The sequence below is a fragment of the Sus scrofa genome, chromosome 1 (assembly GCF_054392235.1).
Source record: "Sus scrofa isolate SSC_HxYL_T2T_F1_AM1 chromosome 1, Sscrofa_HxYL_maternal_Yorkshire_Landrace_v2.0, whole genome shotgun sequence".
Lineage (NCBI taxonomy): Eukaryota > Metazoa > Chordata > Mammalia > Artiodactyla > Suidae > Sus > Sus scrofa.
Window position 1 is genome coordinate 243,368,382 of NC_139383.1, and position 19,571 is coordinate 243,387,952.

General features: G+C 40.7%; 1 long non-coding RNA gene across 3 annotated transcripts in view; it reads right to left on the minus strand.

Annotated features, from left to right (window-relative positions):
* LOC106509194 (uncharacterized) overlaps positions 1–19,571 on the minus strand; it is a 62,750-nt gene that overhangs the window by 3,976 nt on the left and 39,203 nt on the right. Inside the window, exons 5-6 of one of the 3 annotated variants that reach the window (XR_014823207.1) lie at positions 14,128–16,250; positions 1,065–1,246 (exon numbers count right to left, since the gene is read on the minus strand). This is a non-coding gene — a long non-coding RNA (uncharacterized LOC106509194). Of the gene's footprint in view, positions 1–1,064; positions 1,247–13,357; positions 16,251–18,928; positions 19,037–19,571 lie in introns of those variants that run through there. The other 2 variants (XR_014823200.1, XR_001306507.3) reach the window with 2 other exon arrangements.

Genomic DNA, 19,571 nt, shown 5'->3' on the forward strand with positions numbered 1-19,571 from the left:
TTGATTAGTTGATGTAATCATGTGGATGTTTTGAAGCTAATGCATTGATTTCTAGATTTCTATTAGCTTGGTAATAAATTCCTCACCAACCTGTACACACACACACACACACACACACACACACACACACACACACACACACAAAGGGTATCCTGAAGTCCCCTGGTGGCTCAGTGGGTTAAAGATCGTGCATGCTCACTGCTGTGGTTCTGGTTACTGCTCTGGCCCAGGTTTGATCCCTGGCCTGGGAACTTCCACATGCAAGGGCACAGCCCCCAAAAACTATGTCCTGCGGCATCAGAGCTCTACAGTGTCTTTCAGCAGGGACCTTGTACGAGTTCCACTGGCTCAGCCTGGTTGAACACACCCAGGCGCTGGATCCTGAAATTTGGTCCAAGAACAAGGTCATGTTTCTGATGGAGATTTCACTAGATCTTGGCAACAAGTTAGTAAACAAACCAATTAATCCATAAATACAACAAAGTTTTTTAAAGCTACTTGGCTTAAAGAAATCATCTTTATGTTCTTCATAATTGTGTATATGTATATTAGAAATGTCTTTTTCATCAATTGATGGAAATTGCAGCTGGTCAATGTTTATTTTCAATGGTGTATTTTACCCTTCCCCCTAAACAAATGGTAAGTTCCTTACGGATTCCTACAATTGCCCATCATCCCCTAAATTGCTACCATTCCTTGAAATCTTGAATCTGGGAATCAGTAATGCCAAATATGATGTTTGTGTCTCTATCTTCCCACATCTGCATCCCCCAAACTCCATCAATAGAGCGATTCTAAGAAGGTTAAAACAGAAGGAATTGTGATGTAATTCTTTTGCATCTATATTCCTTTTTTCCCTCTCTTCTGTTTCCCTCTCTTCATTCCCCCTTCTCCTTCTCAGTACTGAGCTTACACCAGACAAAAGGGGTCCTTCCCTGCCCTCCCACTTGAGAGAGCCCTACTTACCACAATGACATAAATGAGCTCCTTTAAGAACATGTGAGCATCTCTGTCACTTGGGGTCCAGTGGTCAGTGTGGAGACAGTGTAACCCTAAACACTTACCCTCAGAACTCACTCAGTTCAAGCTCCAGGAAATTGCTTCTCTATCCTTGTCTTCTGTTCTTAAAATTAAAAAAGGTGATGCCATCCAAATGCCACGAAGACTTACAGGCTGTACAACTGCTCCTTCCATCAGAGACAGACACTACTTTGGAGTGTGGGAGAAGATGTGAGCAGCAGAAGCGCTTAGGTAAGAGAAAAGACAAATTAATTAACTTGTCAAATAATTTTTCTCTGATCGCATAAATGCAATGGAGTCTTGTGCAATCAAATATCATTTCCCAGTAGTGCTGAGCATCCACTTTCTTATTTTTCTTTGTGCTTCCAGAGGTATTTACAAATTAGCTCAGTGTTCAGAGCACTGGCACACAGAGTCTGAGGCACGTTTTCTAAAATTAAATAATCCAAATTATTACTAATCTGTATAGATGTGGATCTAGCTGTAATGTGAAAAGTGCTTTTCTTTATAGTATTACATAGCTCTAGATGTTCTTTCAAGAGATGGAGAAAATCATGATATGACAACCTATATGTTGAAATTAAAATATTCTTGCCAAGGTGCAGGAGAGCTGGGTGTGCATCACACTTTTTGAGAGGTCTGCAAACCCCAAGCCCTTTCCAGACTAGGGCAAATATCTTTGCTTCCTTCAATACCTTAAGATTCTTCCTCCCTTCCTTTCCACAGGATGATTCCTTCAGGAAACCTATGCTTCTGGAAAATAAGCCTGTGCATCAAATTATCTAAAGGCAATTTCTGCTTTTATGAATTGCAAACTCAAGGAACTGGACACAAAGACCAGGCTCTCTGCTTGGGAGAGGGGAAAGAAAACTATAGGGAGGACAAAAGCAATCAATGTTTTACATTTTTTTTTCTCACAAATTTGGACTTGAGGCATGAGAACAGGGCAGTGTCTGCTTAATTTTGGAGATCTAAGGAGGACTGGAAAACAAAAGCAGGGGCCTGGCTAATTAGAATTGAGTTTAGTTTTTAATGGAAATTTCAGATTTTGGTCTAGGCTATCCATTCAACTTACTGGAAAAGCGATGGAGAAAGGGACTCGAGGTTGTACTTCTGACCCAGGAATGAAGTCGGTGCATTTGGCTGGTGCGTCCCCCGAGGTGTGTCTCTTGGAATTTATTTATTTATTTATTAAAAAAATTTTTTTTTGGGGGGTGTCACACCTGTAGCATATGGAAGTTCCCAAGCTAGAGGTTGAATCAGAGCTATAGCTGCTGGCCTACACCACAGCTCAGAGCAATGCCGGATCCTTAACCCACTGAACAAGGCCAGCGATGGAACCCACAACGTCATAGATACTAGTCGAGTTAATTACTGCTGGGCCATGACAGGAACTCCTCTCTTGGAATTTAGTGTTTTCTTCAAGTTCCCAAACTTGCCCTTTTCCAACATCTGCCTGCTGTCCTATACATACTAAAATATAAACAAAACTAAACATGCTTAAAGGTGAGTTTCTTTTTTACTGCTTTTATTCACTTATTTAGTCAACAAATATTAGTTGAGAGCTTTCTAATTGCCAGGCATTGTGCTAGGTACTGGTGAATAAAATACGCATGATGTTGCCCTATGGAATTTGTAGTTTAATGGGGGAGATAGTCATAAACAATAAAACAAATATATATAAACACAGAGATTGACTAGGAAGTTGAAAAAAACAAAACATGGTTGTATGAAGAGTTGAAAGATTCAGGAAGCCTTCTATGGAGAAGGCTCAGAACTTCTTAACTGTATTTAAAGAATTTCACATGAAAAACTACTTACATTAATTCTAAACAGTTGAACAAAATCAGAAGCTGGAAGCTTTAGTAAGATTATGATAGATGGACAAGATGCAGAATTTTTTGAGTTGGGAAAGAATGGAATAGGCTATTTTCAAAGGGTAGAGGGGAGCATGTCAGGAGTTCTCTTGATTAAAAATAGCCGTAATTACAACTCAATAAGAAAAAGAAATAGCCATGGAGTTCCTGTTGTGGCAGAGTGGAAACAAATCCAACTAGGAACCATGGGGTAACAGGTTCAATCCCTGGCCTCGCTCAGTGGGTTAAGGATCTGGCAATGTTGTGAGCTGTGGTGTAGGCTGCAGGTGCAGCTTGGATCTGGTGCTGCTGTGGCTGTGGCCTAGGCTGGTGGCTACAGCTCCAATTCAACCCCTAGCCTGGGAACTTCCATATGCCGTGGCTGCGGCCCTAAAAAGACAAAAAAAGAAAAAGGAATAGACATTCAACAACATATATGAATCTCAGAAACATTATGCCAAGTGAAAGACTATATATTATATGAGTCCATTTATTTGAAATTCTAAATTAGACAAAACTAATCTATAGCAGATAACTAGAATAATGATTGCCTGTGGAAGGGAGAAGGGCGGTGAAGTCTGGGATTAATGAGGAAGGGATGTGAGGAAACTTTCTGGGGTAATGGACATGTTCTGCTAGAGATTTGGCTTACACAGATATATACATTGTCAGTATTCATCCAATGGTTCATTTAATATTTGTACACTTCAAAATACATATATAATCTAGAAATAAATAATGAGAGAAAGGAAAAAAGAAAGAAAAAAAGAGAAGGAAGGAAGAAAAGGAAAAATAAATTTTAGTTAATGATATCCATGCTGGAGTTTGAGGGGTGAATTGTACTGATATTTGCAATTTATTTGAAATACATGAGAAAGTAAGGTGACTCAGGAGTGGATATACATAGAGAAATGCAGTTAGGCAAATAGAACTGAATGTTAACCATTGTAGAATCTAGTTAATGAGTATATGGAGATTCACTGTATAATTTTTTAAGCTTTTTTTGATGTTTCAATTGTTTCTTAATTGAATACTCAGGAAAAAACAGTCACTATTCATTGAAGACCTACTACAATCTGTTAGTCACTCTGCTGTGCATTTTTGATATATTACCTCAAATACCAAAGAGAATAATTTATGGTAGATACTATATTTTCTCCTTTTGTAAATTTGTAAACTGTAAATCAGGAAACTGGGGATAAGAAAGGTCATATAACTTGCCTGGGGCCATGTAATTTAAGTGCCAGGCCTGTCTTCAAAGTCTGCACCTGTGCTATCCAATATGGCACCCACTGGTCACACCTGACTCTGGAGCACCTGGAATGTGGCTAGTGTGATGGAGGAACTGAATTTATAATTTAACTGAATTTAATTTTAAACTGAATAATATTAAATTCAGTTATGAGAAAACTCACTTCAATTATTGGAAAAGTTTCAAGTATGTTTGAAAGCACTTCTTCAAAAGTGAATTTTATGAATTCTAAATACTTACTAAATACTCCCAGTGAAAATCTAGCATTCAAATTGGAATGTGCTGTAAGTGTAAAAATAAACCTATTTTGAAGACATTGGGAAAAAGAATGTGAAATATCTCATTCATACTTTTTATATTGATGAAATGTTGAAATGATAATATTTTGAATATAATGAGCTATGTTTTTCAATATTAAAATTAGTTTCACTCCTTTTTACTTTAAGAATGTTTAATATTACATGTGTGACTCATATTGTATTTCTGTTGGACAGGGTTGGCCTATACTCTCAACAGTGTACCCTAGCAAGTATATTTTCATATTTAGGCTAAAGATAAAATTTACCAGGAGTGGGTGTGGGGTGTGGTGGGTGTGCACCAGCTTATTAAGATGATTTGTAACTATGAGATCCTGGGAAATTTTATGTAGCACTTTGTCCCAGGGACTACTTTATAGTCTTGACATTTATAAATTCAAGGATATTTAATCCTTACCACAACTTTATGAGGTAGATGCTATTTATTTATTCATTTATTCTGGCCTCAGTGCACAGAGGCTTGATGTGGGATCTCAGTTCCCAGACCAGGAACTGAACTCAAGGAAAGTGTGGAGTCTTAACCACTAGACCACCAGGGAACTGGTGGGTAATATTGTTATCCCCATTTTACAGATGAGGAACTAAGGCACAGTAGTGCATACACTGATATTTAGTTGCAGCTAAACCAAGTAAAGGAACCACTGCCATTGAGATACACTCAGAATTTAAAACTTAGTCACTCAGAACTTTCTTTAAATAGCTTTGATTTAGAGATTTGGTTTCACTCTCTCAGACTCTTGAGAACATTTCCCTCCAAGGACACTGGCCCCTTTTCCATGCCCAAGCAGCTTTTTGAATTGTGCATCCTTTCCCAGAATTCTAAGGCATTTATTCAAACAATGTGGATCAAACTAGATAATTGGCCAACAGGAGTACACTGTAGCTGAGCAAATGGGTTATTAGAGGGGTCCCATTTGAGAATTCATCATTTTCTTTCAGTAGAAAGGGCAGTTTAATCTCTCTAAAAGCCTGCCACATCCTGTGATAATTGACTTAGCAATGGAGTTGCCTTGTAGAAAGCTTCTGCATTTCTATGGCAGTGATGCTGATGGAAGTCTTGAAGAGGCCCAGGAATTGCTGGGTTCTTCCAAAATATTCACAGGAGAGAAGGTGACTACTGCATTCAGAAGCAGTTAATTTCTTAAGTGCTAGGCTTTGTTCATTTTGAAGAGAACTTGGATTGGCTGGTGTTCTAGAAACTGCAACAAAAAAATTCAGGTGAGCTGTTAGAAACTTACTTGAGCAGCTTAGATGGTAAGCACTGTTGGTTTTCAGTACCAGAGATCAAGCCTTTCCCCTCTTTTATGAGTGTGCCTTAAGATTTGGTTATGATTCACATCTATTTCCAGAAGGCATTGCCTGCTATGGTTATGAAACCCAGAATGTGTAGACTGTTAACACATTGGCAAAGCTTTCAAACAGTAAAAGAGGAAGCTCTAAAAATTCAGGAGAATGTCACAATTGTGCCAGTCCTTGAGGGTTAGAAGGTGATAACATGGGAAGGTTTTGAAGAGTTTGAACACTCTGAGGATGGCAAATGGTAACTCTGGCATTCTCTGAAAAGCATGAAAGATGCTAAATATAAACATCTAAAGATGGTACCTTCTGGGGCTACAAAACTAAAATATCCAGGTTTGTTAATCATGAGCAACAAATAGTGGGGAATATTTTGCATTTTGATGGATCAAGACAGTTGCTACTTAAAGTGTGGTCCTGATCAGTAGTATCAGCATCACCTGGAAGCATGCTAGAAATGAAGATTCACAGATCTCACTTCAGATCTACTCAATCAGAATCTCCAGGATTGGTGATCCAGAAGGAAAAAAAAAAAGAATGGGTGTGTATGGGTGGCTGAGTCACTTTGCTGTACAGTAGGAACTGAAGGAACATTGTAAATCAATTGTACTCTAATAATTTAAAAAAATTTTTAAAAATCTGCATTTTAACCACACCCATAGGCCAGTGCTTCTCAAAGCATCTATGGTAAAATGTTTGTTGTTTTTAGTCACTAACCTATTCTTTTGTAAAACGTGTTGTGAGACAAATTCAGTAATCATCCCCTGGGCTGTTCCAGCAATGTCCTTTGCTGTACAAGTAGTAAACACTTATTTTCAACTTGCCAATCATTTCTACTGGAGATTGATAATGATGAGTTCATGGGAGGCACCAGTCTATGGACCACACTTTGAGTAGCACTTATCTAAGCCATAGCTCTCGAGTACATCAGCCTTCCTCAGTCCAGAAGGATCACTATTGCTCCCTGGAATTTATGCATCTCTGTGATGGAACACCAGGAAGCCACACAGAGAATAAAAACATGGAGATGAAAGTTAATCAGAAACCACCTCTTCTATCTGGGTTGGTCATACAGTTACTAAACACGCTTCCAAGTAACCCATTTCATCTGAACAAGATCAGGCAATGTTTTGGTTATGGATGGATCACCTTCTTATGCTTATTGCATAAAGATGGTAAATTACATAAATTTGCTTTTCTTGTAGCATTTACTGTTGTGGTTCATGAGACTCACAGTTTCCATGAGTTTGTTAATGTTACGGAGCAAAGTAAATTTATTTTCCTGTCTCTCTTCCAAACAGGGCTGAATTTCTAATTTTCTGTTGAAAGGCTGTGTTAGAGAATTTGGCTGGTCAGAAGACATTTGGAGTTTATCAAATTCTAATTGATGAATAAACACAGGTAAAATGTTTCTCTCCTGGACTTGATTATAGAGTTGTCATTGTCACACGACATGGAGGTGTTATAAAAATTTTGCTTTAACCTCTCCTACATTTGGTTATCCTCATCCCATAGCCACATCTCTTAAAATTTTGTTAAAATACATTAGGGCTTATTACAGTCTTTGTTTATATTAGGGATTCAGTAAGAGAAGGTGTCAATGATGTAAACATAACATAAAAGTAAAGGCTTCAGAGATGAAAACCCTGCTTAATGGAGCTGCTGTGTTAGTAGGAAATGAATTCTGATATTATCCAGAACCAGCTCTTACTCTGAGATGCTCCCCACTTACAAAGAGTGTCAAACAGCCTTTTAGCAACCTTTGAAAAAAAAAATCTATGATTGTTTACATGAAAGTGTTTCAAACTCTTCATCTGCTATAAATTGTGTATAGCCAAGTGGGTGCATTAGGTTTTATATGAAATCTCTTTATCTGGTAAGATAAAATAAATGTTTATAAATTCCCTGAAATGTATTTGCTTTTCCCATGGCTTTAGATAATACCATTAACCTCCTAAAAAGAGCCATTTATGAAACAGTTGTTTAACCTACAACACAAACAGTAGCATAAGCCCTTTGGTATTTTCTAACATCCAAAATGAATAATTGTGCCTTTTTCAATTATTTGACCTCTTCTTTACGAAGGGGCCTGGTTTGTGAAATTTATCCAGTTGTTAAGAATACCTACAGCGAAGTTCTCATCATGGCGCAGTGGTTAACGAATCTGACTAGGAACCATGAGGTTGCAGGTTCAGTCCCTGGCCTTGCTTAGTGGGTTAAGGATCCGGCATTGCCGTGAGCTGTGGTGTAGGTCGCAGACGCGTCTCGGATCCCGCATTGTGGTGGCTCTGGCATTGCTGTGGCTCTGGTGTAGGCCGGAGGCTACAGCTCCGATTCGACTCCTAGCCTGGGAACCTACATATGCCGCGACAGCAGCCCAAGAAATGGCAAAAAGACAAAAACAAAAAGCCTACAGCAAATAACTGTGAATGGTTTCTTTCTTTAAAAAAAAAAAAAAAAGCTTTTTTTTTTTTTTTTTTTGGTCTTTTTGCCTTTTGAGGGCTACTCCCACGGCATGTGGAAGTTCCCAGGCTACAGGTCAAATTGGAGCCGTAGTCCCCGGCATATGCCACAGCCACCACAATATGGGATCCGAGCCGCGTCTGCAACCTACACCACAGCTCACAGCAATGCCGGATCCTTAATCCACTGAGCAAGGCCAGGGACTGGACCCGCAACCTCATGGTTCCTAGTCGGATTCGTTAACCACTGAGCCACGACGGGAACTCCAAAAAAATTTTTTTTTAATTATAGTCGATTTACAGTGTTGTGCCAATTTCTGCCACACAGCAAAGGGACTCAGTTATACATGTGTGTGTGTCTATATACACATTTTTTTTTAATGTTCTTTTCCATCATGGTCTATCCCGGGAGTTTGGATATAATTACCTGTGCTACATACAGTAGGACCTTGTTGTCTATCCATTCTTCTATATTTGCATCTACTAACCCCAAACTCTCAGTCCATTCCTCTCTGTCCGCCCCCCTCCCCAGTGGCAACCACAAGTCTGTTCTTTCTGTCTATGAGTCTGTTTCATAGATAAGTTCCTTTGTACCATATTTTTGATTCTACATATGTGATATTATGTGGTATTTGTCTTTCTCTTTCTGACATACTTCACTTAGCATAATAATCTCTAGTTGTGTCTATGTGGCTGTGAATGGCAATATTTTGTTCTTTTTTTTTTTTTTACAGCTGAGTAGTATCCACTGTACATATGTACCACAACCTCTTAAGCCATTCATATGTTGATGGATGTTTAGGTTGTTTCCATGTCTTGGATATTCTGAATAGAGCTTTAGTGAACGTAGGGGTGCATGTATCCTTTTGAATTACAGTTGTCCCCATATATTCCTGGGAGTAGGATTTCTAGATCATATAGTAATTCTATTTTTAGTTTTCTGAGGAACCTGTATATTCTTTTCCATAGTGATTGCACTAATTTACATTCCCACCAACAGTGGGGTAGATAAGGGATGGCTGGTAGGGATAACAATAGAAACCCAAGTTTATTTGAAAACACAGCAACCAGCAGTTGCAAATTCATGGCCAAGATATGCCCCTCTATTTATGTCAGAGTGCCGGGGCCTCATATGTGTTGAGCATATTTGCATCCAGGCAATCAGGGGAGTAAGAAAATATGTGCCAACCATCCGACATGGATGGTACATCCAGTCTTCAAAGTCTTGTTCCCAGGGGTGGGGCAGAGGCTGGCCCTTTGTTTTCCAGTCCCATTCTTGTTCAGAGCACACTGGAAAACTACATTTCCCAACCTTCCTTGCAGATAGGTTTGGGTTATAGGGTCTGGGTTCTGGAAATTGGAACAAGGGCACATGATGTGATAAAGATAACTGACCATAAAATAGCAGCACAATGTCCAAACATTGCCACTTCCCTTGCTTTGGAACAAATGCAGGGGATCCACTCTGAGAAGCCAACCAGGTGTTAGGAGCCTGTATGCCCAAATCACCTCATGAAGGCTGACCACTGAAAACCTAATTAGAAGATGACCTAAGCAAGAAATGTCTTTGTTTTGTGAAGGCAGTGACATCTGGGGGCTGTTAGTTTCATCAGTTGGATTATTTTACCATAAATAATAGAAGGGATCACAGCCCCTTTTTTCATAGCTACTGCTGGCAAAGAACTCTGCTGGGCTGAGTTTAGATAATTATCTGGTACAAGTGCCCCTGGTATATAAGAAAGGCTTGTCATTTGTTCTTACTGCCCTTAAAATGGTTAGGTAAGCCAGGATTTGCCCATGTGTTGGGTGATCATACCGAGCTGGCATTATAATTTGGGGACATATATAGGCTTCAACTGATTTAAAAAATTTCATCCCACTTAGACTTTCTGGTTGTTTGGGATTTTGAACATTGAATTACCTCTGAAAATGATGTAAGAGCTGGCTACTTTTAGCAGAAAGTGTGATATGATTGAAGAGATGATACAACAATTCTATAAATGTCTGTATAGGATGATTTATATGCTTTAGGGTCAATGGGGAATAATAAGCCTATTGGATGAAGAAGGATACAGGCTCCAAAGCTATTTTATACATGTGGAATATATATAGAGAAATGTCCAGAGGGAAAAGGGCTGGAGTCCAAAGTGGATGAGCAGACAAAAATGATGGTCAAGAAGGGAATTTTCCAGTGAATTTTTTTGAGGGGTGGCAGGGAAAGTCAATGAGAAAAGAAGATAAAATGCAGATTGTAGTCATAGTGATGGGACCTAGAAAGTGACATTTTTGTGCCTATGATCTAGGTTTGGTGACCTTAGGTTGGTTTACTCTTCCTTATAGAGGGGGAAGAATGAATTTGTTCTTGGTCCAGGACACATATGACATTGAGAAAACTAAAATGGCTGGGTGACCTCTCAAGAAGAGTTAGTGCCACATCAGCTGAAGCATTTGAAGTCCTTAGTCTTGTCACATGGAGCCTTGTAGCCTTGCTTTTTGAATGTATGTCCAAGAAGCAGCTTGGTCACTGGTTGGCTTATGAGTCAGAAATTGAAACTTAAATGTTGATTCCATTACTTGTTATAGGTATTTCCCTGAGTAAACTCTATCACCCTTCAGAGCTGTGATGACTACATCCATAAAATGAGGATTCCATAGAAATTTTGTGAGATGCAAATGATAAAAGAGGTGAAAACAGCTACAGCAGTGCCTGTCATACGACCAGCATACAGTCATATTTGTGCCCTTAATTCCTTCCTCTATTTGATAGTAAGCTCCTTGAGGGAAGAATCAAGGCACATTCATGTTGCATTGCCTCAAAGGCCTGGAACACCATCTGGAACACTGCAGATACTCCATATAGGCTTATTCAATGTGCAAATGAAAGGGCAAAGGTGAGACTTTGGGGCTAACTCTTGGACCCTAATAAATGAAAATAGGGACCTTTTTCACTTCATGAAACTTCCCTTAAGTTGGTGTCTTAGGAAGACCTTAGTTTTAGCAGAATTTAACAGACCTAAATGACCTGGGCTGGAAAGATCATGTAGAAAAGTCTTAATAGACAGTGCAAGGCTGGTGTAATGGCTCCATTATGTGTCCCACTGGCCTTTGACTTTGCTGCCCAAGATGAAGGAAAGGGAGTAAGAGGTGGTATATCACCCCTGCCTTTAATGACATAGCCAGAAAGCCACATATTTCTCTTCTCTCACTTCCCATTATGAGAGGTTCTAGCTGCAATGGTGACTGGGAAAGGAATTTTTATTCCAGGTGCCCAAGTGGCTTCCATTACTTGGCAAGGGAGACTAGATAATTAGAAAACAACTTGAAGTTCCTTCCACAATCTACCTCCTCCTCCCTCCCCTCCTGTTTTTTTAAAATATCCACACTCACAGTATATGGAAATTCCGTGGCCAAGGACTGAATCCAAGCCACAGTTGAGGCAATGCTGGGTCTTTTAACACACTGCAAGGGGCCAGGGATTGACCCACGCATGCCTCTACAGTGACCCGAGCTGCTGCAGTTGGATCCTTAGCCCAATGTGGCACAGTGGGAACTCCCACAGTTTTTCTTTTTTAACACTCTTGGGAAAGTGGAATGATTGCTGGTCTTCTATGCTGGACAATGAGGACGGCAGCTACTTCCCAGTGATGGAGCAGAGAAAGTTTAGAAGCATCCTGATTCCCAGATAAATGAAGAGCCTCCATATAGTCTTAATGTGTCTTTTATGTGTGAGAAGTATGTTTTCTTGCAACTTCTATTATTTTGTATCCTTGTTATTCACAACTGAACCTATATTCTAAATAATGCATAGGCTGGTCTGCAGGTGGATCTTGGTGTCTCTGTGTGACATTAAGGAACTTCAGCCTTTCCTCCCAAAGGGGAGCAAGTGGTCCCTCTCTCTTCTGACTCAGCAGCTACGCTGACTTCATTCTATTAGGCTAAAATTTAAATCAGGGGTGAGTTAACCCCACTATTCTCTGGTTTACCCTCGGTTTACCCTCTTCTCACTTATAGGATCAGGCCTTATGTACTTACGTTTTATACTAGCAGTGAAAATTGTATGAGGCTCAAAAAAAAACCCAATCAGAATAAGATGAAAAACACAGTCCTGCCCACTGTAGGAAATCTCAGCGTGTGAAAATTCATATATATCTAAAGTGATAACACCTCTACAATAAGATTGATCTCTTTAGGAATTCCTGTTGTGGCTCAGTGGGTTAAGAACCCAACTAATATCCATGAGGATGTGGGTTTGATACCTGGCCTTGCTCAGTGGGTCAGGGATCCAACGTTGCCATGAGCTGTAGTGTAGGTTGTAGACGTGGCTCAGATCTGGGTGTTGCTGAAGCTATAGCTCTGACTTGACCCCTAGCCTGGGAATTTGCATATGTTGCGGGTACGGACCTTAAAAAAAAAAAAAAGATCTCTTTAAAAAATAATTTACTAAACACCTAATCATTCATTGAATAACTAAATACTTTAAATAGTGATATTTCCTTACCCATTTATAATATTGTGCCCAAATTTCTTCAAATTTTCACCTAATATATCTGTTACATAAAGTGGGACCCATGGGCTCAAAGACTCATCATAGGTCTGAATAGATGAAATGTTATCAATATAACATTGTTTTTCCCTGCTTTGACATTAACTGCTTTGACATTAACAGACTGTATGAATAACCTGAAAGAACAGTAAACAAAACAAAACAAAACAAAACACTTTCTGAAGAAATGGTAAAGGAATGAAAATGGTATTCCAGTCTGCACAAGATCAAGACTTTCTCGTTTTTTCCCCCCTACATTTTACCATAGTTTTGACATGTCTTTTTCCCCTCACATTTTAGAGTTCATACCTTGTGTACTTTATAGGTTATACCTTGTATATTTTTAATGTCATCAAAAAAAATCTCAAGTCTAGACATTTTCCCTTTTTACACTGTAGCTATGATACCACAGAAGGTTGGAACTAAAATAAAATAATTATGATCCCTTAAGGCAAGACCTCCAGCTTGTGAAGTAGGCCAGATTTCATACCTAACAGCTTTAACCTCTAATAACACAGAGAAATAGAAAAAGCATCTACAAGAAGAAACCAGCCTCTCATCTGGGCTTTTTGTTATGAGTTCTTTTAAAACAAAACAATACAAACAAACAAAAAACAAAAAACTGCTTTAATGACTTATTCCCTTTTCTTTAGGAAGAAAATTTTCTGAATTTGAATGTGGCACATTTCATAACTTTTTGAGTCTATTCCATGAATCTATGTAGCATTCTACTTTTTGTGAGCAGTCAAATAACTCATCAGCTTTGCAGCCTTAGTCTCCTCTGCAGCTCAGGCTGCCACTTCATGGGGAGAAAGGCCTTGGCACATGTCCAGGACCCCATGCTAGGCAAAAAACCCCAACATTTGCAAAGAGTATTGAGTACCATCTCTACTGGATCATGCCAGGGCAAGTGAACCATTGAGAACCACTATCCAGCCTCAAGTTCAGGTGTATTATCTTTTCTTCCATTTCCAGATAGGCAGGGATTAGAAAATTTTTTTTATCAGCACTCTAAATCCAAGTTTATAGGACTTCCCTGATGCCTTAGTAGGTTAAGGATCTGGTGTTGTCACTGCTATAGCTCAGGTCACTGCTATAGCACATGTTTGATCCCTGGCCCCAGACACAGCCAAAAAAAAAAAAAAAAAAAAAAAAATGCAAGTTTACAGAAAGAAATTCAATTAGCAGAGGAAAATCATACATAGATGAAGGTGATATATGAGTATACAAACAACTCATAACTGTAAGCTCTTTTCTGCTCAGATTATCTGTTTTCCAGCTCATTCTCCTCACTCTCTACCTCTGGGAAGCAAGAGGCTCCCTTGCCAGGGCTCCTCATCCAAGGCTGCCTGATTTGGGGGTTTACACTCCCATCTCTGACCTGGCCAGAGTCGTCTGAGACTTCTCCAGGACTCTTGTGGACTCTGCTTTGGGGTTTTTGCTTGCCTAGTTTCCGAGTTCCCCTTGTTTGTTGCTGAACTACAGTGTCCTCCAATTGGAAGGAAGAAGCACAGAGAACACCCCCAGGTTCACTTCTAAAGTCTTGCTTTGCTTTTTCCTCTTGCCACTGTGTAGCTAGCCTATCTCCTGCCTCCATCGATCTTCACACTGGGCAAAAAAGACACAAGAAAAATTCAAGCAATTCTTCTCTCTGCTTCAGAAATGAGCAGCAGAACACCACCTAACCACAGGCCAGGTGCTTCCGGCCTTCGTTCTTCTGTTTGACCAACCCCTGCATTGGAGCTCCAGTAATCACTTTCTGTTCTTGCTTTTGTTTAGTTCCTGCATGAACCACAGATGCCCTTGGGGTGGAAGTCAGTGGAGTGGACTGGGGAGAGCTTTTAACTTTAAAGTCAGATAGTATTTTTAATCCCCCTGGCTTGCAAGCGTAGTGTCTGGGTGATCTACTGATGTCATTTAGCCTCTCTGAGATTCAGTTCCTTCGTCTGTAAAATGGACAAACACATGTCTCCCCCACCATGAGTCAGCAGGCACCAACACAAACCCCTTCCCCAGGTGCCTCCCCCTCAGACTTAGTCTCTGTATAGTTTTTAAAAAGATTTACCACGCGTGTTCTGCATAATAGCTAAAAGCCAAACTTAAGAATGCAGAAATAGAAGTTAGCATCAAACTCTAGAGTTTCTCTAATGATTGGCTGTCATGAAGTTCAAATGCGTTAACTGCCAGAAGAGCTGGGGGAGTTGGCTGCGTGGTGGAAGCTCCCAGAGCTTGGTCCTCTTCTCCTTTCCAGTGTAGCGTCCACCGCGGAGTCCAGTGGTCACATCTTCATCTCCAGATTCTGGGAAGAAGTCCTGAAGAAATCAAAGTATCCTATCCCCAGGCTGAACATGCTGACTATCAGGTTTGCTCTCCTGGAGCAGGCTTATGATGTGTGGTCCCTTCAAGCGGAAAGGGTATAACAAAATCCAACACATCTAATTCTGTCCTGGAGCAACGAGGGAAAGCGTGAGTGAATCCTCGCAAGGCTTCTCGGCACTTCCGGTGTCTCTCCCGTGATTGCGTTTGGAGGCCACGGAGCATGCGCACACCTAAAATGAGGGTAAGCCGGGAACTAGATTGACAGGGCAGTGATCCTTTGATAAGCTTCGTAACTGCTTCTCAACTGTCGTTGAGACTGCAACGGCTCAGAGAGGTGGCTTTGGATATGAGGTGAGACTGAAGCTGTTACTGAAGGCCTTTCTTTTCTCTTTAGAAGGGCTTCCAATTTCTCTCGCGTGTGCTGGTTAGCCTCAATGAGGGGGGAATCAGATTCTGCTCCGCCCTCACCACCAGGTGGTGTTCAGGCCAGGCATCCTGCAGTGCACTGGGTATTAATTCTGCATCTAAGGCTGCTGCAGAGAGATTGATGGCTGACCTTTTATTCATTCATCCTGTGTGCACGCTTCTGAGTCCTTATTATATGCTATGTATTGTTTTCTAAGCGCTCTGCTGGTCTTAACTCATTACCTCCTCACAGCACTGCTCTGAGGTGGGTACCATTTTTCTCCCAGCTGCAGAAGGGAATAAACTGAGGCAAAGGGAGGCGGAGCTGTCTTCATGTCCTTATATTACTAGGAATCGTTTAAATGTTGCAGTTGTTGACTTGAAGGTGGCGATTTCCAGAGAATTTTCCTCAAATGATTGGGTCTGAACTATGTACTCACTAAACGATTAACGTGCTTATTTCGGACAATGGCGATGAACCTGACAGGGCCAAGGAGAGCCCTGCAGGGAGGCATCACTGATAATAGACCCTTCCATGCCACGGAACAGGTGGCCTGGGTGACCGTGTTTATAGAGGACACCTGTAGTTTTCAGATCTTTTATCAGTCTCTGACCTTAGGCCTATGGTTCTATGAAACACTTCATTTCCTTCCAAAGCAAAGGAATCAGCCTGCATCCCTTCTCAGATCACTTTTAAAAGGGGTTTCAGTAGCCCATGCATTTTGAATACATCTGTGCAGCAAATTCCAAATTGCATATCATATCTTCACTCATGGTTACCTTAAAACAAATAAAGAGAGATTAAGAATGAAATTAAGTATCCAATTATTCCATTGGCAATGAATAATTTGAGCAGGATGGTAATAGCTCTCACACAGCATTTGAGATCCATTCCTGCCCTTGAAACTCCCTAGAATCTGGTGTGAGATTTAATTGCAAATGTTACTGAAATCAGAGTCCCAGAACCAAGCTCTGGTTGAACTAGGACTGTATTACCAAAACACCAAGGATACTGCAGTGGAATGATAAACTGAGCTTATTGGGAAATTGCTGACAGACAATATTCGGAAATGGGAGTAAGTGAAAGGATACGAGCCAAAGAAATGTCTAGGCATCCATGACAACCAACCTTTTTAAGGTTGGAGAAGGAGTGGGGCCTGATGCTCTGCTCTGTTCTTACCCCAGGCCCCTAGTGACAATACATTGCGTGTTTCCAATTCTACCCCAGTGCCATGATCTTCAGGAATTCTGTCTATTTGGCCTCTTAGGATGGGTTAGTCCAATCCAGGTTGAAAGTGCTGATATTTTAGATATCCTATGGCAGTCTGACTGGCTCTTGCATTCTGCTTCCCTCACTCCCCAACCTCTTGAAATCCTTTATACCCTTCATTGTGCATCCCAGAGGCGGCTTTGTCTATAAGGCTTCCCCAATATTCTGTTTCCTCCTATCTTGAGCTGGTTTTAATTGCTTTCTCCTTTGTGCTTTCTGTGTTATAGCATGCACCAAAGACTACCTTATATTTATGTTTATTATTTCTGTTCTTGTCTTACCCTAACCAAAAGCTTTCTGAGGGTAGGTTTCATGTTTTCTTTATCGCAGCTGCCTGCATATTGCCTTGCACAATGCCATGTACAAAGTGGATGCTTAATAACTTCTTGTTGAGTTGTAGTAGTTTAAAAATCTTTCATGGTCCAGGCTGAACTGTGACCCTTACCTGTTTCTAAAAAACCCGAAGATTTGTGTGGTGGATGGAAGCAGCATCAGGTGAGCCTTCCCAGGGAAGAGAGACATTTGCAGGTCTTAATGTTTCTATCCCAAGCCGGTCCTGATCCATTTCCTCTCCAGGCAACCAGTCCTTCTCATTTTTCCCCCCAGATGGTCTCTTAGTCCTTCTTGCTTTTTCAGAGATTAACTATATAGCCTTTTTTTCTTTTTCTTTTTCTTGGCATGCTCTAATACTCTCATTAACATCTCCTTTGGTTTTTGGTGAACTTGGTTTGTCAGCAGAGGGGAGGACCTCTCAGGCATCCATCAGGAATGCTCTGCTCCACCCTCCTCTCCTCTCCTCTCTGTTAGACTTAGTCTGAAGTATGGAGGCCAACTCTTCCCTGCCAGGGAAGCTCTGATCTGGCCACTGGGATTGGATTGGTGTGGACTGAGAGGATGATGCGATAATGTAACCAACAAGTTACCTTTAATATCAGCTGGTCAAGGAGGAGCCTCACCAGTGCCAAGGCAAAGGTTGCCATTGCTGTTTTCACATAATAATATATGACCCTTTTTCTATATTTTAAGTTCAGGGCTCAATAGTTGAAAAATATTAGGTGAATACAGAGATTGTTCCTCTGCTTCTACTCTTATGTTTTAATTTGGGGGAGTAGGGGGAGGGGGAGGACATTTGTTTTAAAACCTAGGGGATGTTTTATACCTGAAATGGCCCCTAGCTAATGAAGTATTAGACAGTCTATAAATCTTGATACCAATTTCCATCTCTGGTTTCTCTAGACATCCTGGCTTTTGGCTATTTATCAGGATTCTTATGATAGATAAATTTTATGAAAACACATGGAGGAGTTTCTGTGGTGGCGCAGCAGAAACAAACCCGACTAGTATCCATGAGGATGTGGGTTCAATTCCTGGCCTTGCTCAGTGGGTTGGGGATTTGGTGTTGCCATGAGCTGCGGTGTAGGTCGCAGCCATGGCTCAGATCCTGGGTTGCTGTGGCTGTGGTGTACATTGGCAGCTGCAGCTCTAATTCGACCCCTAGCCTGGGAACTTCCTTATGCTGTGGGTGAGGCCCTAAAAAGCAAAAAAATAAAAATACATGGAGATGAAATATGAAGGCCTGGGCAAGTGATATATCCTCAGCTCTTGGCAACTCAGTTGGAGCATCTGGGTAGGGAAGATACAGAGAAGAGAGGGCTTTGGAAGTGGGTGGCTGGGGTGGCCACATCTCATTCAGTCAACATGGTCAGTAAAAACTTGGAAGGAGGCATGAAATGTCCCTTAGGCCTTCAGGTCCACCTTATATATTTTAGACTCCAGTGTTCTTTGATCCCTAACAGTTCTCATCTTCTACAGTTTCTTTTGGCCACAATCATGATCTAGTGACTGAAAGCGAAAGAATTTCACCTATTCCTAAGTGTAGACAAGACATTGGAAAGAATGTGAATCAGTCATCAGGAGTAGAAAATACAGCTTCAACAGTGTGTACCTGGTGAGTTTAATGAGATTTACTTAAAAATTTTTTTAGTTTTATTGAAGTATAGTTGATTTATAATATTGTGTTAATTTCTACTATACAGCAAATACATACATACACATTCTTTCTCATATTCTTCTCCATTATGGTTCATCACAGGATATTGAATATATTTCCCTGTGCTATACAGTAGGACCCTGTGGCTCACTCTTGACATAAACCAAACACAGCCTTACAGTCTTTCACCCAACATACCTTTAAGCTTGATTCAGTGGGATTGATTTTTCTTCTGCCCCATGATGTCAGCTCTGGCAGACCTTATATTTTTGCCTCCAGTCTTATAGAAAAGATACTCCAAGGTCACTTTAGGTTGCAAACACAATCTCAATTCAGTAATTAGAATGTCATGGTAAAGATGTTAATCAAAACTTGGAACGTGACAGTGTTCAGTCGTTTGCCTTCCTTCAGCTCTGACCTGCTGCAGACTTGGTCCTCCAGTCTTTACTCCTTCCCTTCTACCCCTCCCTGCTCACCCTGCCCTTCCTGTTGCACAGTTTTCCCCTCCTGTTGGTTCCTTGCCAAGGTCAAAGATAGGAAGAGAGAGAGGGAATATTATGGTTTTCTCTAGGCTGACACCTTTGTTATCCCTGAGCCTACAGCTGTCATCCCTAGTTAGTTGCTGATGATTCAAACAGACCTTTTCAAGTTCCCATTGTGTCTCAGCAAAAACAAACCTGACTAGTATCCATGAGGATGTGGGTTTGATCCCTGGATTAAGGATCAAGCATTGCCGTGAGCTGTGGTGTAGGTTGCAGACATGGCTCAGATCCTACATTGCTGTGGATGTGGTGTAGGCTGACGGCTGTAGCTCCGATTCAACCTCTAGCCCAGGAACTTC